Raw genomic sequence first — 21,913 nt, forward strand, 5'->3', positions numbered from 1 at the left:
GCTACTGACACACAGCTTTAATGAAGACAGCACATCATGAATATGAAGGGTGGTATTTAGTTAAGATGGTAGGTTTGAATGCCATTTCTTTTCCTATTATCTACAAGTATTCAGAATAACAGTCCCAGATGAATAAGATTTACTAGTATTATAACACCTCTATAAGTTTATAATTCCTTAAACGGAAGCAAAATTATTATTTTTACCTGTATTCTTTATGCAGAATCATCTTCTGTCAATAATGGAGGTTTCCAAACTGTTTGGGGTTCTTCAGCCTAGGTAAAAGGAATGGAATAACTTTCTCAGGAACCATTAGCTTGCTTGCAGCTCATTGTGAGAATGTCAAAAGCTGAATCTTTGCTAATTTATTATCTAACTGCTGTTACTCTCTTCCTGGCCACAGGCTAAAACCAGCAGCCAATTCTCCATTACCAAACTACCAAAAAATGCAGTTTGAAAGTGTGCATTCAATATTTTGTAGATTTTAAATCTTAAAAAACACTTAGCAGAGATCTGAAATCCTGTGCCATATTCAAAGGAAATCCCTTAGAAATATGCTTGTCATGAGTATTTGGCTTTGATTGCTCAGGATTTTAAGCAAATTTGGCTTTCTTGCTCTATTTCCAGAGCACATACTCAGTTGATACCTAAATGGAGGCAATTTGGTCAGAGTTCTCAGGTCTCCACATACCTAATTTCTAGACAGCCAGCACCAAAGATATACCTCCATGAACAACACCTATATGTGTTTTTTGAGACTTAAGAGCACATAATAAACAGGACATTAAATATCACCCAGACTCCAGTATCACAGTCTTCAGGGTTCTGAGCTCCTATAGCTTAGCACTATAATCAGCACATAGTCCAAGTATGAACTATGATAAGTCATGGACATCAAGCTGCTTTGTTACTCTGATAATTTCAGAGTGTTTTTTAGAGATATAATCAACAAGGTCTCTAAGGAGCTTCTTCTAGAACTCTCATTTCCTGGAAGTTCTTTTTTTGAGTTTTCAGTTCTGGTCAATTCTAAAGACTGCGAGCCCAGGCGTTTGTGTGGATGGTTTGCCTTGTACACAAACTGACTTTGCCAGTAGAGCAAAGGATCACACTTACCCTGCAGGCTTACAGGTATTTCTTCCCCAGTGTTGCCCCCCGTGCTGCGGAAAGGCAAACATTCCTAGCCAGTGAATTTGAACAGCAGCTTAAATCAGTTTAAAACAAAACCAAGAAAACAAACAAATCAAAATGTCTAACAAAAAGAAGTAGGAAAAAAACAACTAATAATGAAAAACTAAATATTTGCTGTTTGACCAGAGTCTGGAGAGTCATCAAGATCTCTGGGCAGAGAAAGATGCAGCATAGTAAGATGATGCAAGACACCTGTGCTCACTACCCTTTTAATCCAACTTGTCTGCCCACAGCTACATGTGATGTGGTTGATTTTCCCCAATACAGAAAGAGATTGGCTAGGTGTAATTGAAATGAACTGGTCAGCCAGTATAACTGGGGGAGTTGCAAGTTTCTACCAATGGATGGTGATAAAACATTTTCAGTCAGAACAGCTGCTTATAGATATGATGTCTGGCATTGAGAGAAGATGACATGAGTAAACCCAGGCTGCCTGCAGCATTTTAGAAAATGTGCACGTGATCACTTGTGCCAGAGGACATGTATCTCTGCAATCAGTAGTAGCAATTGATCATGGAAACAGCTTTAACTGGCAGAGTTACACCTGGAAAACTGTGATTCACACCTTTACTTTTTATTCTGTGTTAACTCAGTCATTCTGTTTCCCTGTGCTGGAGCCAATAGATCTTACAAAGCAGCTATGTCCCACCAGCCACTCAACAATCCCGTACTGCGGAATAGATCTACAGATGCCTTCCTCTTGTTTCTTGCCCTTCGATTGGGATGGCACTTTCTAAAATAACAGAAAGATCTCGTTTACCTTTGTTATGTTGTCATTACAGCACTGAAGTTTGAAATCAGTATTTCGAAGTAATGGCTAGAAACCCAACAACATTCCCATGTGAGCTGTCATCAGCAACTGCACTGCCATTGGTGTTTTCTCAACTGATCTGGTTGAAAAATGACCCAGCTGAAAAAGAAAGAAGAAAATAGTTAGATTAGTTTGAATCCAGTTCACTGCATCTGTGCAGATGCTTCTGTTGGAGCAAGGGAGGAGAAGTAACAGGGGTTGAAACTTCTGCAGAAATTTGAATGTAGCCACATTCCTTGATATCTGAGTAGACAGCCAGACTGAATTAAAGCAAAATGTTTTCAGGTGGGTTCTAATATTTTCTATGATCATCAATTTTTTCACATTACAAATAGAACCCATCCATAGAAATGGTGTGGATCTGTTCACACAATAGTTTGGCAGCTCATTTCTGTCTTAGTCATGGTTTTGTTTTTTTTTTTTTTTCTTTAGCAGATGTTTACAATTACTCTTTAAAATGTTTCCATTTTCTGTGATCATTGAATGTGAATGAGGTGACATTTTTAAAAATAATTGTAGCTTTTTCTGGCCAGAAACCAGGTTGTTAGATTCAAATAGTCTTTGTCTTTTAAACTGTGGTAAAGGGCTTATATCTTTGAAACAGCAGCATCTGCATCAGTTTGCCTATTTTCTTTCCCTGAATCCAAGTGTTATTTGTCATTATCTGACTGTATCTTGTATCTGGTAATCAGATGTGTATATGTGTTTTTATTTAATCATAAAGACATAAGGATTATTCTCCTGAATTTGTACTTGAGAATTTTGTGAGAGGACTGCAGAACAAATGGTATTACAGCAGCCCAAGCTTCTGAAATGTGAAGGAAGGTTTCTTTGTTTTTTTTTTCAATCATTTTTTTTCATTTGTTTTTATTGACCTCAGTTTAGATCAAAGTTCTCACAAATAATTGCCATGTTGCCAACACCTGCAATTAAATTGCAATGTTTGTAGTGTTTCAAACATTCTTAAAAAAAAAATTTCTGGGAGTCGGGCAAATTTTTGAGGAAGCTCGTATGTTTCTTCTGTTGTTTCATCTTTTGTTTTGAACAATAAGATTCCGATTCACAGAAAAATTATAAAAGTATGCCATACAGTTGACATAAAGGCTCAAAAAGGAGTGCCACATATATAAATTTCAAAACATCACTTTTTTTTTAAAAATGCAGACTGGTGACTTTTGGAGTGCTGACTCACGATTTTTGCATGCTTGACATCAGCAATACCACAACTGAGAGAAAATCTTTGTGAAAGATTCCTTTCTAGTCCTCTTGAGACAAAGGGATCCTCCAGGAAAGAAAAAAAAAACACAAACCAGAAAACCCCAACAAAACAACAAACCAGAGAAACAACTGTTTCTTATTCATGATAGTTCTTAGTTATAAACAAGCACAACCCCCAACTTTAAAGCAAACAATCTAAAATATCTGCCAATTCTTTCCTGCTTTCTTTATTCACTATAAAAAAAAATAAAAAAAGGTACAAACACATTTTTTCTTTCATATAATGTTTGAAAATGAAACTTCTATTATAATTCAATATTTTTTAATAAACAGCTTCTTTTACTATGCCAGATTCCGCCCTCTTTCGTGTCAAGCAAGAAGTCTGGCTTTAGAGACAGACAATGACTTTTTAATTTGTGATCATGTGTTATTTTTAATTATGCTGTGTATGTTTTTAGCTTCCATAAAAGAAATGTAACGTTTTATGATTACATTCCTTATGCTTAATTAAAAAATGCTTTTCTTTTCTAGGAATAAAGTACTCTGAGAGGAACATGGAAATTTCACTGAAGAAAAATAATAGAGCCTTTTTGCTATTAGGTGAGAATTTTGGCCCAATGCACTTTCTTTGCAGTACATTACTTGTAGAAAACAATTATCAAGTATTCCCTGTTCCTAATAATACAGAAGGTAATCAGTCTTTGTCATTAACATTGTGGATAAGAGCATGGCGGGAATATAAGAATATATTATATGAACAGTAAAAATTTGATTCTGGAACTGGCTGGATTAGTAGTCAACACTAGACTCCTTTGTCAGGTGAAACTTCCAATTAATTCCAAACAGTTTTTCGACATTAACACTTGAGGATAAATTGCTTTAGTTGGGAGAAAATGGTTGGTATGTGCCTGTATTAGAATAAGTATTTTTGGCATAAACTCTTTCAGAGGCAATTCAGGTCAAGGGATGATTTACAAAACTGTCATTGTCATATGGCATTAATTTGATAGCTCACTTCAATTGACATCTGTGAGAAACAGTTGGACGTGCTGTTTCTCTTGCATTAACCAGGCTTTTTAATTAATTATGCAAAGCTGGAAGAAAACAAACAAAATTGGGCTGAAAAGTAAAACTATACTCAAGAAAAGGTGCACATTATCCAGCTAGATTCACACTATAAATGAGACTAAATCTGTACTGTGCTAGGAATTACCTTTGAATAGCAAACGCCACCAGAATCATCATTCACAGAGTAGTGCTCAGCACATATGAATCCTTCTCCAGCACCACTGATCACTCCTTTTTTCCTACCCTTTTGTTCTACGTACAGACTTGAACAAAAATACCATTACTACTTCTAAATACTTCTGATATTTCTAGTACCACTACTACTGCAAAAGTAGTAATATATTTTTACCATTAGTTTTTCATAATACTGAAATCAGAGACAATTTAAGTATCTTCTTCACAGAGCTGAATCCACTGAATAGCAGACTATTTAGTAAGTTATTTGATCTATGCTGCATCAGTAATTTAGGTGATCACAAAACTCATGCTGCATCTTCCTAACATCGGTAAGCACAACACTAGTTCAAGAATACCACAGCATCATTTCATAATGCTCCTTAACATTATCCCATATTTGTAGTAACTCTTTGCAGCCTCTGATTTACCCAGAAAATAATTTCTTTTTCTCATATTTCCTTATATTCAGTCTTTTTAATATGCTACCATATTTTCACATATCTCCGTAGAAGTATATCTGAATAGAGAATATTTCCAATTTTTTAATGGTATCATTTGCAAGGTGGCACTAGGACACCACAAGGTTCAAATTTATAAATTTATCAATACTAAGTAAAAAACTTTTTTTTTTTTTCTTAGAGATGCACACATCCAAGATGATGCTGTGTTATTTGATCTAAACAGGCTTGAGCTTGCCCAGATGAAATTTTTCTTTCTGGGACTGCTCTCCCCCAGAATCAAAATCATATTGTGAGATCTCAAGTCATCAGCCTTTCCCTTTTCCCCCAATACAAAAACGAAAATATTTCAAGTCTCTGCTTTGGCTTTATAACACATCACTTAATTAATGTACAAAATCTTGTAGAGAGGAGCAATTATTTCTGCAACTATAGCACTTGGTTAAAAAGTGTAAAGATTATTTGCAAGTTTGGTATGATTTCTGGAAAGGGCTCTGACCAAAATCAGGATAATTCTGAAATTTAAAAAAGAATTTTATAATTTGAGTTCTTGGCTATGGAGAATGTTGTAGATACAGGGTGGTGTAGATTGAAAGTACTGTTTGCTGACTGTTTCCTTCTAACACAATATATGAATCTCATTCTGAGGTGGTCTGCTGGTTGCCTGCAGCGCAGGAGAAGAAACTGTGTTTCCCTTTTGATGTATAATTTGGCTTCTGGTTTCTGTTTTGCTTTCCTTAAAGTGCTGACGACTGACCATGACTGGAGCGGGTAGAGGATGTCAGACTGATGTGCTGTTGCTCTTAGTCTACCAGAGTGCTCAGCTGGGCAATCTTTCTCATATTAAATCAAGCTTCAGATGTGAGGTCAATGAAGCATTTCCTCCAAATTGTGTTGGTGCAAACTATGAGAATTTTTTTTCATTTCACTTTCCTCAGGAGGTTTGAATGATCTAAAATAATTTGAGAATTTTGTCCACCCCCCACTAGAAAAATATTTAGAAAATTCATTCTTGTTTACAAAGATGCAGTTAAAAAGTTCTTTCTGTCCTCATAAAAGCTGTCAAAGTACCACAGGTAGAGCTATTTATATTATTATGTTTTTAAATAAAATCTATTTAAATTTAAAAAAAAAATCTTTTAAAATAAAAAAATTCCAAATTTTGGCCAATTGCATTGTGTTATCAGAGCTGCCAAACTACCAAAATACATTTCCAGAGTCCTTAGTATTTATAATACTAAGATTCTGAGCAAGTGTTGACCGAAGAAATGTCTCTGTAATAGTGCACACATATGTCATTATAGTGACTTGTAAAAGAAGTAACTCTCTCACTTGGTGACTGAAAACAGCATACTCCAACTTGTTATTTACACCCAGGCCTGTTTGTCCAGTGCTTGGCTGGACAGAAGTCCTGCGTATTGCAAAAAGATGTCCAAGTTGGGCTACTTTTCACTGGGAAAAGCAATGATAAGTTGATAGACTGACACAGATCTAACTGTTTTGACAAGTCAAAGAAGAGCAAGAAAATAAAAACTACCAAAATGCATTTTCCATAGGAAAATGTCACCCACAAATATCAACAATCTAAAGAGAATATGAAAGCAATACAGAGAAAAGGTGCTCTTACACAGTCTGTCTTTTCATTATTGATACCATACGCTGAAATACAGAAGGATGGAAATATTTCAAACATGCAATTTTTGGTGATGTTTCAGTGCACAGGTATTTGTGTCAGCTGTAGAAAACACTTTCCTGTGCACGGGATTTTCTTGGCACATATTGTACCACACTGCAACAACTTAACATCGTTAGCTGGCAACTGACCTGAGTATATGCATCCTCTAATTATCATATAACTTAGAGTACTACCTAGTCTGGAGAATAGATTTAAATGTATTTGTCCTTTAGCTATTCAGTGGTTTGTTTTCTGTAATACAATAAAGAGCTATTTACAGATAAAAATAATAAGCTCTGTTGAACCTCTTGCTTTTATTCTGGCCACATATGTCTCTGAAACTACTGAGACCCAACAAAGATTAAATGGACAAATCCTGGACCGTCTACTTTATTAGCATTCTTCTGTTAGGAATTTACTAGACAGCTACTACCTATAGGTCCCTGAAATGAATTCAGCTAAAAAACCCTTCAGTCTTGCATTATAAACAAACAGCTTGCCAACAAACTAGTATTTCAGAGATAATTCTCTTGTGTTCTCAAGAAACAGGTAAAACAGCAAAGATGAAATATCAATACTGACAGAGCAGAGCTGAGTAAGTAGGCAAGAAATTATATTCATGTTTATCAGCACTAACTATAGAAATCCGTTTATCCCTTTCACCTACCATTAGAAGGACAAGAAGAAAGACTTGATTAATGAATAAAAAGTTATCTCAGAGGTTAAGTAAAAAGATATTTTCATTGATGCAAAAAATAGATACTGATTTTAAAGTTCAGGAATGATGCAAATTGGTCTCCACTTTGTGCACAGATATGTCCTTTTCTTTGATAGATTAGAAAAAAAAAGCTAGGTCAGGACAAGGAGGACATAAATTTGACATCAATGAAACATCTTTCAAAGATTGGTGCCAATCTCTTGCACTACCTAGTTTAGACTTCCTGTTTCATTCAAATGTTTATATATAGAAAAATTAGGATTACATGGACCGTAGGAGGCCCTATGGTCCAGGCTCTACCATTGCCTTCTAGTATCTTCCCCAGAGTTAATCTTTGGTAACAAGTTATGTTCTTTTATCACACAGGCAGCCCTTAGGAACAAAACTGGCCACATATGTGAAAAAACATTGTACTGCTGCTGCTCAAAGAACAATGGGTTTCTTTTGCTACATTATTGGAAGGATTCTACAAAACAGTACCATAGCCTATATTGTTGTACAGTTTGCTTCTGGTCAGGTGAACTGCAACGGATGAAAACATCTAATATAAAATCCCTCATTTCCTACTTGCTGGCTTTTGACCATCCTACTGGAATGTCAAATTAATGCAGCTCCTGAGCTCACCAGAGCTGGAATCTCCAGTTTCTCATGCAGGGACAACAGAAAACTCATCATGACTTTTCCCAACAGAAGATTACAAAGACGGCTGGTTCCCATCCAACACACACTATATTTTACACGCATCTCTCCTTTTACATTTAAAGTCACGAACAAAAAGTATTGGAACTAGAAAGAGATGAACACCCTAGTATAAGCTTGTATGGATTTTTGTTTTGTCTGTGTTGATTTTCCTAACTCAAATGTAGTGATTAACAATGTTTTACAAACCTGCCTTGGTGAGACCCTACAGTGAGCATACCTGTTTGGCAGCTATTTTGAAAGAGACCTGACGGAATGTTTTAACAGACTAAGTTAAAATCCTCTTAAAACTGTGTAAGATTTTTATCTGAGAAGAGTTGATTTGGTCAGGGATTTTTGTTCTCCCTTCACAAGGCGAGCAATTAGTATGAAATAAACTACATATCTGGATGCTTTATTTTGTTTTAGCTGAGGTAGCACACAGCCATGCAAAGAATGGTGTCTGCAAGGCTCTGGCAGACAGTACTTCATGTAGCTTTCATGACTACATTTACTTTTAATTGTTCTTCAGTACTATGCCCCTTATGGAGTGTTTTAAATCAATGCCAAGCATAAAGGGGTACTCAACTGTACAAGATGCTTGTTTGGTTGCAGTTAACTTATTTATGAGGATGTGAATACAGCTCTAACTGTGTGAATGTAAACATGGCCAAATCTTTCAGAACTCTTTTTCTTTATTTCACACACTGGAGAACATCAGGCATCAAAGTGTGGATTTTTTACCTTTTCCTATCATGAAAGACTCAACAGAGCCCTTTGAATGTTTTCCCTCCCCTAATGTTTTCCCCAGCCTTTTATTAGCTGGATACAACATTGAAAGTTCTGTTATACAGCAAGAAAATCAAAGTGAGTGGAAGAGAAGGTTTTTCAAAATTTGCAGTGTTCTGGCATTCTCCCAGCACTTTCATGTTACTAAAACGTGCGCTCTGCTACTCGAGACACGCATGAATCTCATCATAAGGAGCAGGTCTTCTCAGCCTGTAAGTCCTAACATGCTTCAGAAGAGCTATTCTGCAGTACCTTTGTTTACTAATGTCATTAATCCATTTGTACTGTACAGTAAGAATCACAACTCAAGGACTGACTGTGGATCACTTTATCCATCAGATCCCTTTATTTTGGGATAGCCTTCTCAGACACATTTCACAGTCTGAAGTACCTCTAAAATATCACTCTAAACAGAAGGTTTGTTCTTATTACAGAACTGAGGGAGCAAATGGTTCAAAATCCCAGCTAATACTGGCAAGTTTTCAAACTGCATTTAGGTTAGGTTAATATCTCAAAAACATATCAAGGGAAGAGAACACATGGAGGAATTAGTGAAGTCACGCTACACAGTTTCTAGAAACAAGAATCTCATACTGTTCGAGTATTGCTGACAAGGACCTGAGGAATGCATAGAAGTGCAGAATGAGAATGTCTTTACACATTACATTTTTCCTTACAGATCCCCAGAGAAAGAAATGAAAGACTGTGAATTAATAATAAAAGTATTTGTGTTCCTTAGTTACAAATCAAGGTAAAAGATCACAATGAAACGGAAGTTAAAGAGATATACAAGGAGCTCATTATATTCCTTGATTAGATTTATATTTTTTGAAGTTTGGTGTGGGCTTTTTGTTTGTTTGCTGGTGGTTTTTTGTTGTTCATTTTTTCCTCCCTATCAGAACTTTTATTTAGAAAAATTTTCAGAATTTTTATTTAGAAAATTTCAGTTCCACTCACTAAATATGTGGTGTCTCATTCCATTGGCAAGGAAAAGTTTTAGAACAGGTCAGAGAATAAATGGATCGGAGCCAATATAACTCCTCAAACCTGAGTTTTATGTGAATCTTATGGAAGATGTGAATTGCACCTGCTCAGAATTCAAAGTCTATTGTAATGTCTCTTAAATCTCCTTACTGTATTTGACTGTACAGCTTCATGTTCTGGGTGATTTTTCTACAACTGTTCCTTGAAGGGTAAATTCCACTGGATAGGCAACCTGGGAAGGAAAGTTAATATAGGCACAGTAGTTGTCTGGCCATGCAATGGTTGATACACAGAGGGCTTGCTGTGCTTACAGCAGCAACAGAGCCAAAAAAATCCTACTGTGTTTGTGAAGATAACTAGCTTATTTTTGAACTGGAGTTGATTTTTTTTTTTTCTATATCCAGGCTTAAAATACAACATATCTGTAGAATGCCTTTTTTTTAACAACAGTAAAAGTTTTTGTAAACTATTCAGAAGAATGATACCAGGTTTGGCCTCAACCCAGCAAAGCACATGTTTAACCTTCTGCATGTCACTAGTTTGTGAAATCAATGGGACTGCTTGCAGCCTAAGAGTAAATCATGTGCTTCAGTGCTCTAGCACAATAAGACCTTTACAATTGTTTTCTTCTGTACAGATAATTCTAGGAACTCTCACAAAGCCTCAATGACTTTTACATATGATGAAGAATCTCTGCTATAAGTAGGAGGAAACCTTACGAAACACCCCTTTTTATAGCTTTACAGCCTTGCATCCCATTTCTTTGTCAACCTGATACCAGAATTTAAACCTTGTTGGAGACATAGATCAGTTATAAGCAGAGGCAGTTAAATGCATGTACAGAAGGGAGATCTTTCCTGGTAAAAAAAAGGAAAGGAAGATAGACAAATAAAGTAATTGTACACACATACATTATATGTGCAGCAAATAAAGGGCTCACATAATTCTGATGCTAAAAAAAGGGGCTTTTTTTTTTTTTTCCTCAAAGGAGCAAAGTACTTGTATCTATATATGATTTTCATGGAAGAGACTATTTGGGGTACTGCATTTAATTCACAAAAATCGCATTAAATACACTCCTCCCCCCACCCTGAAAATCACAAGCACACACTTTAGAGACTCCGTACTGCAAAAGCTTGTGCAAGGCGTGGCCTAACTAGTTGTTTGCATGAGGACTGGTTATTAACATCTTAACTTGGAATACTGCAAGTGTTACAAACTAATATAAACACCTTTGAAATACCAGGATCTATACCACTTGTTGGTATAGATGTTGACAGTCTCACAAAAGAACTGTGCCAGTTCTCTCTGGGAGAATATTGAAATTTAGATAGACTCAATTTGAAAATGAACAAACTTGTGAGTAACTTTTGAATAACAAATAAAAATTTAATAGGTGATTTTTTTTTTCCCTAAAAATCCCTTGCCTAAGCACTGTTGAACGAATGACATCATTTGGGCAAGAAAAATCAGCCCTATTCCTCTGAATATCAATCTACCTTTTGGGGGGCAATAAAAAATAAAGATTCAGCTCACCTACTTCTTGTTGGCCGAAGAGTGCTCTGTTACAAATGATCAGTCTCAAGTGAAACCTATTATGGACACTTAAGTTAAAAAACTACTTCCTTAACCTTGGATAAAAAAACACTCTCACTTTTACCTTAGGATGTCAAAGCAGTTTATGAAATAATGCTTGTGCTGGTCTGTCTGGAAAAAAAAAAATCTGAAAAAAACCCAAACACCCACTCCAAAAACCTAAACCACCAACATACAACAAAATTTCGTGGAGCTCTGCAGTAGGGTGAGCAGACTTCTGCTGTACATTGGCTGAATTTATACCTACAAGCTCATCTTCTCACTTGCACCTGCATCTACACATGAGTTCCTGCACTGCTCCTGCCAAACCGTGCTTAAAGCTTGCCCCAGGTGAAAGCCCTGGCTTCCTCCTTGCCTACAACGTCATTACACAGGGGCAAAATGGCAAAGCTTTAACAATGCTGAGCTTAATTGATTTTCCTGCATCTGGTGGGCAGAGCTGATGCTGCTTTAGCATGGTGTAAATCCTCCAGCAGGGAAACACACTGTTCTGCTGCCAGAGTGAAGAAATAGACAGGAACAGAATATTACCTGAATATGCTGGTGAAAACGAAACTAGTGTTCAGGGTATTTTGCCTATCTGATGTTTGATTTGTCAGCTGCACTCTGCATCCTTCCTTGGGAACAATGCAGGAGGGTTGTACACACCAACTTCTTCATCCCCACATATATTTTAATACAAAGGGATGCTTTGAATTCACTAGGAGGGGTTAAAACCGAACTGCTAGCACCTTCACCTACTTCTGATTTCAGTGATGTATTTCAGCCCTGTACATCTGACATGCAGTAAAATATCAGCATTTTACAGTACCAGATACTAATTAGAAAAAGAAATGTGTTAGATGTCAGGCCTCAAGAAAGCAAACTTAACATTTTGACAGCAGCTGGAGAGTGATAGCCATAATCAAGCATTGTCCCTGTTCAGATCTGTGCCAAACAACCTCACTTACTTCCAGCTAATTCTCCATTACAGACGATCTTTCTTTATGATTCCAAATAAACAAGTTGTCAGTTCCCACCTGCTGGCATTGCTAGAAATAAACCCACAGTTGATCAGATGCAATAGGTCAGCAGAATAGTGCATTGAACTGTTTCTGCTTCTAAGCTGAGTAACAGGGGATTCACTAACACCTATTAAACCCTTTCTCAAATCGTGGCTTTCGTTATGCTTCTATATGCAGTAAAATTTCAAGGATGAAAACACATCCTTTTCGAAATTTTGAAGGAACGAAAATTTGGGCTTGCTGCCAGGCTAAAAGTTCGATATCATTTGAAAACCAAAATATATTAGAAGAAAGAAAATGCAGATGTCAGCCTAGTGACACAGAGTAATCTATTTGCTCGGTGCTTGTATTTTCCTACCAATTTTGTATTTTTCAAAAAGGACAATAGAAGAATTGTGCTCACTGTTAATTAATGACAAGCTGGTAAAAGCATCTATCCATTGTTCCATTTATTTCTTCATTTCCAGCAGTTAACAGCCCTGTTCTGAAATGAATCAATGTCGTTTACACAATGCTGTCACCCCTATTGTTTCTTTATCATCCTTGCATTTTCATAAATCGGAGGTGTTAATCCCTTAATGGCTTTTTTCAGAGCTCTAAAATGTATGCAAAATGGTAATCCACCCCCTAAACAATTCACATTTACACAGGCACCCACTTAAATATGTTTACTATTAAAATGAATCCTTTGTTTGGATCTAACCTTATCTGTTTGTTTTCTAAACACTGAATCATTGCAGGTATGCTGAGCCTGATTTTAACTAGTGACTAGCAAGTAACCCTTTTAGAGAGATGGTAATTTGTTTCCAATGGTGAAAGACTTGGGATTTTTTTTTTTTTTTAAGGTATCATATTATGTACATGTGAAATTGAGTACATGCCTATCAGGTGCTGAAGGAAGAAAGAAAGGCTTGATGTACAAATTGCTATACTAATGTAAGGAACAGACATACAGAACCCTTGGTGGTCTTTGGTCTGGGCCTGAGTAAGGGGTGTTATGTGCTCTCACAGAGGCTGGAAAGAAAATCCATTACATTTATCCATAATACTTTTAAAGCAGTAGACTATGCTTGCTGCAGATTTAATATCTTGTTATTCAGAAGCAGAGTAGCGATTGTGGCTATTGGGACAGTAAAGTTTCTTGGATTGGGACAGTAAAGTTTCTGGGACAAACTGCACCTTAGAATCTGAGCAGAAATTTGCATAGATAAGCTGGACTGCTGCTCTGTCTGCAACTTTTTGTACTTAGCATCAACAGAAGTGTTCTTGCTCTCTAATATAATTTACAAGACTTTAAAAGTTAGTTCTACACAGCTTAATGGATTCAGCCCTCTTAAATCATACCATTTTCCCCCATTTGGTTTTAAAAAGGTCTTTATCAATGCAAATACTTCACATGAACTTTCCTGAGCTTGATTCAAACGATACTGTATGCCTTTGGACCAGCACTAAAATGAACTGCATCAAAACGAGTTTCTAGGAATTAAATGCAGACAAGCATAGGATTATTTCCAAATTCAAAGTGTACCTCTCTTAAAGTGAATTTTTTAACATATTCTGATCTAAGGATGGTGAGATATGCTGGCATTAGGATCAAGATGAAAATGAAAAAAAAAACAACTTCCAAAACTTTTAAAGCTGAAATGTCTGACAAATAAGCAGACAAGCATTTCAATAACTTAAGAGAAAAAAATAATAAAAAGAGCATGGAGGTAATCAAAGCAGCAGTATGAATTAAAAAAAAAAAAGAAGTTTTAAACCATTTGCATATTTCTTTTTAATTCACATTTGTTTCAAATTGCAGAATCTGTACTGTTTAGAAGTGACACTGAACTTCTCCAACAAAGTATAATTGTGTGATCTATGCTGCTTAAAGGGTGGATCCTTGGAGTACTGACACAGAGAGGGAAGATCAAGGCCTGGCAGTGACCTTAACATGCTGTTACCCAGCAGGCAAACATTGGGAGTCGAGCAGCTGCACCAAGGCTGGTTGTGCTGCCTTTTTCCTTTACGCTCTTGTTTTGAGTTTTGTTAATCACCCATTGTTCTAGGTGGGAGATTTAAATTAAAAGACAGGGTGATCGAACTGAGCTCACATTCAATTAGAGGAAGTGGCTTCAAATTCCACTGCACCAGGAGGTGATAAACAGGAATTCGAAGTATACCTGAAGAGGTGTAGCATTTTTTAATTTTAACTAAGGCTAAACTAAGCCTTAGTACTAAGCCTTTTTAGTTTAACTAAGGCTGAACGAAAATATTTTGTAGTCTTCCCAAAGGTCCATCATCTGCCAGCACTAAACAGAGGAGAGCTCTAGAATTCTCCTTCTGCGAGGAACTTACAGCATCAATTGTCTGGGTTAGAAGTGTATGTAGCACAATGGGAGGATAAAAGGAGACGAATATGAACAAGTGAAAAAAATAATCTCGAATATTTTCTGGGTGTTGTTTTAGGATAATCTTCATCATGTTCATGACATGCTGCCAAATTGGATTGTTATTTCATTAATGTTTTTAAGCATGGTAGGAAATATAACTGTAGAATTTCCAGCCTATTACATGTGCTGGAATTTTTTTCCCAGTGAGGGATATCACTGAGAATCTTTCACCTTGCTGCATTTTCAAGTGAACATTACCAGGTTTCACAAATTTTATAAAGACGACCATTCTCATAAGAGTTCAACCCAAATTTCCTTGGGCATGGAAGTTTTGAATAAACTGTGTATGTGGACCCAAAAGCTCTTGAGGTTTTGCCAGGCAGCCTTCATTATTCATTAGCTTTCTCTAAACTCTGTGGGAATGGGAATATTAGCATATGCTTGTGGGGGAGGATATGCTTTGGCCCATAAGATATCGAGTGACATGAGCTCCTGAGTTAAATTAGTCATTACACCTTTCATGAAAGTTTACAGACCACATCTTATGCACTCTGGTGACTTTCCTCAGGTATTTTATTTGACATAGGAAGTAAGAAACCCCTCTATGATGCACAGAGTGCACTTTCCTTCACAGAACAAGACAGATTGAAGAGTAAAGCGTTGGTATCAAATCTCTCAATGTGATGATATCAAAGTACATCACTGACACAAGATGTGATTTGAAAGCAGAGATCAGCAGGTCTCCAAAGACTGTTAACGCAATTGTTTCAGGGACAAAGGGGTTGCAGATAAACTGGAAGTGTCATTCTCCAATTATAGATAGGAATGACAGTTATTTGGACATAAACCTGCCCTTTTCCTGTGTCATAATGTAATTTTTGAGGCTATCAGACTCCTACATTGACATGTCTTCTACAGTTGGTACAGTGTCCTGGGACAGATAGCTGTGTCTTGCGGTGTATGTGAGGAGTGGGCATAGCTGACTAGATCAAGTACTGAGAAACCACAAGTGAATAAAAAGGGGAAAAAAGAGACAGATCTGTGGCTGGTTTCTACTGACTTCTATTTAAATATTCACAGTTTATAGTAATTTTCTTTATCTGTGTTACTTTTTTATTCTATTGAGCATAACTGTAAACCGTGACCTAAAAATCATGATTTCCTATGACCTAACTTCAAATATGATTGAATTGTCAAACAGCATTTCTATGGGTCTCTTGACTGTTCTAGGACAGGAGGCAAAAGAATTGAGCATACATTGTCATTTGCCAGAAAAGTCTCACGTATTCCATAATACATATTTTTCAAATGTATCACCTGAAAATTTTGTCCTTGAATAAGCTTGAACTGTGAGGTCTGGCAAAGTATTCCAAGTCTGGATTTTTTAAACCTAATTCTGTTGCAAATGCAAATACTGTGATTGTTTTGATTTAATCAAAACTGGCTGTTAAATCTCTAATTCTAACGTCTTTTCAATCTTTGCTCAAAGTGACACATAGGTACTCTGTGACTGTGCATTGTGAAGTTAACAACTTGTTATTTGGCCTATCAGTTGTTGAATATTCAGCCCCTTGTTGGAATTGTTTAAAATGTAAAACTACTTCTGCCTTTATCATTCCTGTCTTTCAATTCATTCTTAGAGATCATAGTTTTTCCAGAAATCAATTAAGAAAAACACAGAGTTGTTGTATTTTTAGCTTTTGAGGCTGAAGATTTCCAGACCCTCTTTGTAGTTGAAGGAGGAAAAGAATTAGGAGGAGGAAGAATAAAGAATATATTTCATTTTCTAGTGATAACCCAATACAGAAATATACCTATTTTTAAAGGCTTAGTCAACAACTTAGTATAGAATGAAAATACCTCATGTATTATTTTAAGATAAACACAGAAGTTACCAATTATTTAAAACATATGATTATATGATACACATACATTGTTTTTTTGTTTGTTTGTTTGTCTTTTAACAGCCAGAGACATGCATGGTGTCTCTAGGCCTCAGCATAATCAGAGGAAATAATTTTAGTTGGTGAACATTGTCCAAATCATTGAGAAAAACCTAACTTCTTTACTTAACAAGCCAATTAAAGTTTATATTTAAAAGAATCTCCAATAAATGAACATTAGAATTTCATAATAAATGTTAACATTTTCAATCAGACCACTGTAATTAAGGCCATCCTAACTGTTTTTCAAAAATAATTACTGAATCTCACATATGTTGCATCTAGCTATCTACACACAGGCTTAGTGTCCAGAGAGAACCTGGCTGATTATTTCTGTAATCAACACCCCTTGGATTAAATAAAGCATCTTTTGAATATCATCTAATGGAATTAAATAGAGAGTATTTATTAAATTGTTTCTAGCTATCATCACTGTTGGGAACATTTTAAACAATTCTTATTCATATTTGTATTTCTTTTCCTTTGTCACTGAGAGCAGCTGTCATCCATGGAGAAAGTCAGCATTTCTGTAGTGTTTTTATAAGACAAAATACTTGTGCCCTTTGCTTAACAAATCCTTAACCTCTCACTGATGAATTATCTACAGAATTTAACCACAGTTTGCTCATGATAAGTTTCATATCCTATCAAACAACCGGAAAAAGAAATATTCTTAGCCAAATGACTCAGAGTTTTATGTGCCTGATCTAAATCTTAGTGAAATCATTAAAGACTCCTACAGACTTCAGCAGGCTTTGGATGAAGCTCTAGGTGTACATTAGCTTTAGTGGTACATTATTTTAACATTATTTTTTGAATCTCATACCACTTACCTGCTGGCCTTGTTTGCTTCATCAGTGCTGGCACTTTTGGGCCTAGGCTGGTCTATGGTTTCAATGAAAGGATCATGTCTACTCTTATTCTTATTTAGCTTTGATTAACATCATTAACCTATCATACACTGAAGCAACTTGCAGAGCAAATTGGTAAGCCAATTCCAGCAAACAACATAAAGCAAAGAACAGCTTGGATTGTCAGATAAACATACCCAGAGGTGCAGTTAGGATGCTGAAATTATTAGGTGAATGATAGGAAGCCAAAAAATCAGTGAGCCACTTGAGCAGAGAGTACAAACATAAATATCCAAAAGCATGCCACAGTGCATGTGCATTTTATGTTGATGTGCTAATACATTATCTGCTAAGGGTTTGTTTAAACCATTTTTGTATTCCCTGCAATTCATTTATCTGCATAAAGAAGAGCCACTAACAGGACAGTGCCTTATGAACAAGCAAGCCTGTATGTTTTCCACTGCTGTTTATAATTCTTTATGTTCATATCTATAATTCATGAGCAAATTGGCTCGCGAATGTTTCCATAAAGGTTGAACAAAGTATGGTGCTGTTAACACTCGCACTGTCATGCACAGAATCGAAATGTGCCCACTCTCATTCTATTCATCACAGCTCAAAGACATTTTGGCAATGATATTATCCAAATATTATTAAAACTTTGAACCCTGTCCCCATAAATTATAGCAAAATGGCTTCAGAGCCATTAAGTAAGGAGGATGTATGGGCTCCAGTTGCTTTGGAGTAATTATGTGCTTAAAAGGAAGCGTGGCTAAGCATTCTACCAGTAAAAAGAGAAAAGCTATGATCATTTGTTACTGCTTCAGTGCTGTACACAGTATTGCTCACACAGGTCAAGCCAACCTTACAGCAGGACAATTATCTGCCTAGAGAGACCAAACATCTGTTATTAAGTACGCAGAGGCACCACTGCAGCATGCTAGAAATCTTGTCCACTTCATTGGTTTGGCTTACGGTAATGTACTTCAAACGCTTGGCTAACTCTGCACAACATCTCCCTTCCTTATTGTTACTGCAACAGTTCAGCTTTGAAATATGCAGTACCTTCACTCCCCCATTACTGACTTTAATATGCGCACAGCTGTTAAAGATGATGGTGTAACTTTAGATGAGTTGCTAGCTCTCTTCTCTTTCCTCTCTCTCTCTTGCTCTCTTCTTTCTTCAAAACGTGTTTTGAGATGTACTTGTACATTTATAAGTTATCCCCTGAGAGTCACAGTAGAGATTAAGCGGTGCAAATGCACAGGGACACATAGTTTTTGTATTAGGAAACAAATGTTGCTTGATTTCAAACACTCCCCAAGCTGGCCAAATAGGCAGAGGATGCCATTTTACACAAGAGTTATGAAAGACGTGTTTGAAACAAACAACTGCAGTGGGAGAGATATCACTCGCCTTCACTCAGTGACAAACAGGTAGAATGATCCTCTCCTGCCAGACTGATTATTCACTTCAAATGAATAATCACCTGTACACAATTTGCTTTAGTTTTTAGTGGTTCTGATGTTAATAGACAACAGTTTTTCCCCTCTGATAGGAATTTCAGATGTAACTGACACATTTGCTTTCCTAGGGCATAGCAAGAACTAGATTAATGAATGGGTGGCAGAGATGCCAGGGTTTTTCTAAGGCGCCTATCACATGCAGTAATCAGACCTCTGGAGGAGATGTTAGGTGGTAGAGCTACAGAAATTAAAGATCCTAAAAATATTTTTTCTGCAGGCTTTGATGAAAAATGCACAACTTCTATATTAGCTTTATACACACTGCACTATTGTAAGAGAGGCTGATACAACTGGCAGATTTACACCGTTCTAAGATTCTATCAGCATAAACTCCTCTTTAAAGAAATACAGATCTCCTTATCTTAAAAGAAAATGAGAATAATACTCTGGGATGAAAAACACAGGCCGACAGTGCTGAATACATAGGTAGAGAGTAAAAAAAAAAAAATCACAACAGATGAACACTATCAAAAGAGGAAAATACAATCCTATGTTAAAATGACATTAGTGTGCAATCACCATATTATTTTGCCCCTTAGCAGAAAAATGGTTTTAGAGAACAAGCTATACCTCATCACTATGGCGTGTAGCTCACTCCAGCCATTACCATCTGCGTTATGCTCTCTTTTCAATAAATGTGTTTGTGAATAAAAGACCAGACAGGCAGAGTCTGAAACTGGATCAGTGAAGAGAAGTGTGTCTTCTGTCTGAATTTTATACGCATGCCTAGCCTCGAAGGAATTACAGAATCAATTCAAAACATGCCTATAAAGGAAAGAGCTTAGTTAGCTATTTTTAATTTAAATTTTTTTTTTGTTCTAAAACCAAGCTCACAAACTCCTCAGATACACTCCTCTCCTAGGCAGTTATAGCAGACATTGTGTCTATAACGGATATGTTAGTCAAACAATCTTAATGCCTAATTCAAAAGGGAGGTATTTGTGCAAATTTGAAAAAAGGGGAACTAGCTAAAAAATTTATTTTGTTCTTCTAAGATTACACTCCTGGAAAGAACTGCAATTAAATGTGTACCTTCCTTACAATGACCACTGACTCTTATCAGTGATAAGCCTTGTAACATTTTCAGTACAGTCACAGTGGTTGTTCCAGTGGCAGAAAGGAAACTGAACCTTTATGAATGCTCTCGTCCAGAGAGTAAGTTTCATAAAATTCATATAAAATTTCTAGCTTTTTTTTTGGAGTAAACTCATGGATTGCATAAAGTATCCAGAACTGGGATAGTTTAGCAATACATCTGATCTGACTGGGATATACTTAAGTATTTGGGACTCATGAAAGTTATCGGCCCAAACCCTGTAATACTCAAGAGTACTCTGCTTCAGTAAAAATAATTTTAATCGCACAAAAGGAAGAGAGAAATTCACCTGCTGCTGTTCAAAGAAGGTGAAGTCTCTACCATGAAGACTGGGCTCTACCATGGAGAAATGACCTTAGAGCTCAGACTCCAAATCTTCTGATGGTTCCAACTTCAGAATGCGACAATCAAAAGGCCAATTTTTGGGTGCTTATTTTCAAAATGAGACTATGACTGGAGTCTCAGTTTCTTCACCAGTGGAATCAGACTGATTGCCCTTACATCACAGACTATTTTGAATGTAATCTTCTGAGCTGCTCAGTGGGCAACAATACTCACACCTACTGATCCCTCACCTGTTAACTGTGATTGTACCACTTACAAGGTAGGAAACTAATCAGCAAGTATGCTGCAAGCATGGGTAAAGGCATCAAAATAATTTCCTCGAGATAACTAGACAAAAGAAATTCTGTAAATACAGAAGTGTGTAGGAAAAAAAATGCAAAGAAAATTCCATAGATTCATCCCTGAGTGATGGGTGCTGCACGCAGTGCATATTAATTAATTAATGCATTCTTGCAACTCCCTGCACTCTTTATATTTGACTACTGTCAATTATCATGATACTTTATAAAACAGACAACACACTAGCAACTTGAACAGATTTCCATGTAGTCTCTATGTTATTCGTGCATCTACACTTACATAAACAAAGAAGTCTTCGTGAAATATACAATGATAAAGACTATTTAACTTGGGTAATTGTTTATGCAGTGGTGAAAAACTAGAATCTGCAAAAATATTTCCAAATAACATTTAAATTCAGAATATAAAGGAATAGTTCAGTAGGATGAAAGAACAGATATTCTCTGATATGTGAGACTGAAGAGAATGAATAGAAGTGTTGTGGAAATGGGCTAAACTTTAGAGAGAACAAACATTCTTCGTTAAGGAAAGTGATTAGCACATGCAAATTATCACATCTGAATTGTAACAAGCTCTTAGTTTTTCTGTAAGTGTAAAGAGGAAAATCACAGGAGTGTACACATGTGAAAGAGGAGATTTACTGATGTGGTGGAAAAATTGTTAATATTTAAGTTTGAGAGGTCTGGCTAAGAAGTAATCCTTACTAGAAGAACATCCTTTTTTGACTAAAAGCTAACAGTCTGTGAATGTTTCCAACTTCCAGCTTCTGAGCTAGCGTAATACTGGGTATGCCACTTCTATAGAGTCAACCAAGTGCTATCTCTCTATATTGTCATGTCACTTATTGTTCAATTCCTTAGTACTGCAGCAGTTAGCAACTACTTAAGGAGTCCATCCCTCCTGGCCTTGTTAACATGAAAATGATGGTTTTCTTCACCTCTCTCCTTTTTCTTCTGAAATAGTACATAGGTTGATTCCATTCAATCACTGCAGAGAAGAGGGAAGCAAAGGGGGAGATGATGTCCACATGACCTCTCACTATGCTCACAGTTAACAAAGCTTCTCTCTGACCTGTCCTAAATCGTACTCACACTTGAAGCCCCCCAGGTTCTC

Source organism: Indicator indicator, chromosome 19 (genome assembly GCF_027791375.1).
Source record: "Indicator indicator isolate 239-I01 chromosome 19, UM_Iind_1.1, whole genome shotgun sequence".
In the NCBI taxonomy this organism is placed as follows: domain Eukaryota; kingdom Metazoa; phylum Chordata; class Aves; order Piciformes; family Indicatoridae; genus Indicator; species Indicator indicator.